Source organism: Clupea harengus, chromosome 20 (assembly GCF_900700415.2).
Source record: "Clupea harengus chromosome 20, Ch_v2.0.2, whole genome shotgun sequence".
NCBI lineage: Eukaryota > Metazoa > Chordata > Actinopteri > Clupeiformes > Clupeidae > Clupea > Clupea harengus.
In genome coordinates, this window is record NC_045171.1 from 16,868,286 (window position 1) to 16,870,785 (window position 2,500).

Here is a 2,500-nt window from a genome sequence, read left to right on the forward strand (position 1 = left end):
ATGGCAACCTTGTCACATTTACGCACACACTTTCTGATGATCTTGAACAAGTGCATGCTGCATACACATGCTCCCGCACACGAACACACACACTTAAGATTGTTACCTCATGCCGATCATGAAGGCATAAAACATGGGTTGCACCTTGAAACATTGTGTGTGTGCATATGCGTGTGTGTATGTGAGTGTGTGTCTGTCTATGTGTGTGTGCGTGTCTGCGTGTACACACGTGAGGGTGTGTGTGTGTGTGTGAGTGTGTGTGTGGGTGTGTGTGTGTGTGTATGTGAGTGTGTGTGTGTGTGTGTGTGAAGCAATCGATACTCCCGCGCAGGCCTAAGGCTCTGTGCTATAGGAGCCAAGCACTCCAGGTAATGAACTGCCTGTTTGATAAATGCCCTGAGGAGAGACGCTGCTAGTGCTACAGCAGCAGTTCTCTGATTAGCCATTCCTCTTCGGTCACACATCCTCTGGCCTGTCCTAGCGGAGGAGGCCCGCAGGCCCAGCTCAAGTGTGTCCGGCCGGGGGAAGAGAGCCCAGCTCAAGTGTGTCCGGCCCGGGGCAAGAGAAGTTGGATGCTACCCTGGTCTAACGTGTGTTGCCCAGTTCAAGTGTGTCTGGCCGGGGGAAGACAAGTTGGATGCTACCCTGGTCTAATGTGTGTTGCCCAGCTCAAGTGTGTCTGGCCGGGGGAAGACAAGTTGGATGCTAACCTGGTCTAACGTGTGTTGCTGGATTCATGTTTTTTCTCAATCAGCCATCTGTTTTTCATTGCGACTTTTCTGGCAGTGTGGTTGTATTAGAGCCTCATCGAACATACTTGCAGAGACTCCCTCCTCCCCACCAAACACATTTGCAAACACACGCTCAGTCGCTCACACACACACACACACACACACACACACACACACACACACACACACACACACACACACACACACACACACACACACACACACATTGTGGGTGGGTACAGAGTGGGTGTGGGTACAGAGCCATGTCCTTTTGCCCCTCAGACCCCCACAAGTACCCTCAGGAAAGGCTGAGAACCTCTCATGTCCCATTCTTATGTGAGAGATTACCCTTTGCCATTTGGAGTACTTTTCTGCCTCCTAACCCTAGCGCTTGTAACTGTTTCACTTCTTCACAACATTCTCAGTTAAATGTGTGTCAACACACACATACAATTTGATTTTTTTTGCTTTTATGGTGTTAAGAGCAAAACATGAAGTATAAGCCATCCAGCATATATACTGATCATTTCTTTCCTTTTGTTTTCACTATAATTCAGTTAGGCATTAATGACTCTTCTCCAGAGGAGCAGACGAGTGTGATGGTGCTATGCGTTCAGGGCGTGTGTTCGGAAAGTATGGCACCCCTGGGCCATGAATCACACACACACACACACACACACACACACACACACACACACAGGATGCCTTTGTTCTGCTGTTGTAGATGAAATAGAGAGACATAAAAAGTCGTTAAAGTGATGTTTTACAACACACTCTGATCTTCCTCACTGTGTGACTCCTGATTGTACATCACCGGTTATTGTATTTACAGTAAATATTTACTGACTTGTACACAAACAAAGCATTTCAGCACCACAGGGGAGGAAAGGGAAGGGGAAGCATCTGTCTCTCAACTGCGGAATGTTCCAGTATAGAATACAATATCAAAACAGTAGGAGTGCTGGTAAATACACTCAAACACTCTGCATACAAAGGTTCAATTCTTAACAAATCTCCCTTTCATAACCTATAAATGTTCAATGAACGTTCAACGTGAAGAGGTTTGATCTATTTATTTATTTGTAATGTTTGGGAACACTTTATTATCATTAAACCACACAGAAAATGACAAAGTTCTCTCTAATATTCAGTTTTCTGAACTCAACTCTGTCTCTAACATCTTCTGTGACAATCACCAGGGATGTCTTTAAAACTTTTATATTTCGCCTAAACAACAGTTAATCCCGTAGTGAGGGTGCCTTCATACAATTCTGCATGTTGCTGTAAGGGTAGCCACTCTTACATCACCCTTTGCTGTCACTTATCATTAGTATCAGTTTTGTGAGGGTCAGAAACAAATGTCTCAGCAAGTCCTGCTCTTGCTAACCCCCCCCCCCCCCCCCCCTCCGGGTATGCAGATGCAGTGTGTGTGCGTGTGTGTTTGTGTGTGTGTCTGTGCCTGTGTGCGCGTCTGAGGTGTGTTTGATAAGATCATTCGAAGTGATTCAGCACAGGCTGACATGCATGTCTCCCTCGGGTGCCACAACATTAGTTCCCAAAGGCGAGAGCAAAGCACATTTAATCCTGACGCAGCTACAGGCTTGCAGCCTGAATTCATTTAGTTTCTGCAGAATTCTGCATCACTTCACACATGAAGAAATGATGAGCAACCATTTTATCAGAAACAAGTGAGGAATTTGCCACAGTCTGTTGGTGGATCCCAAATGAAGGAGAATATACAGATTATATACGGACAGTTTACAACGTAC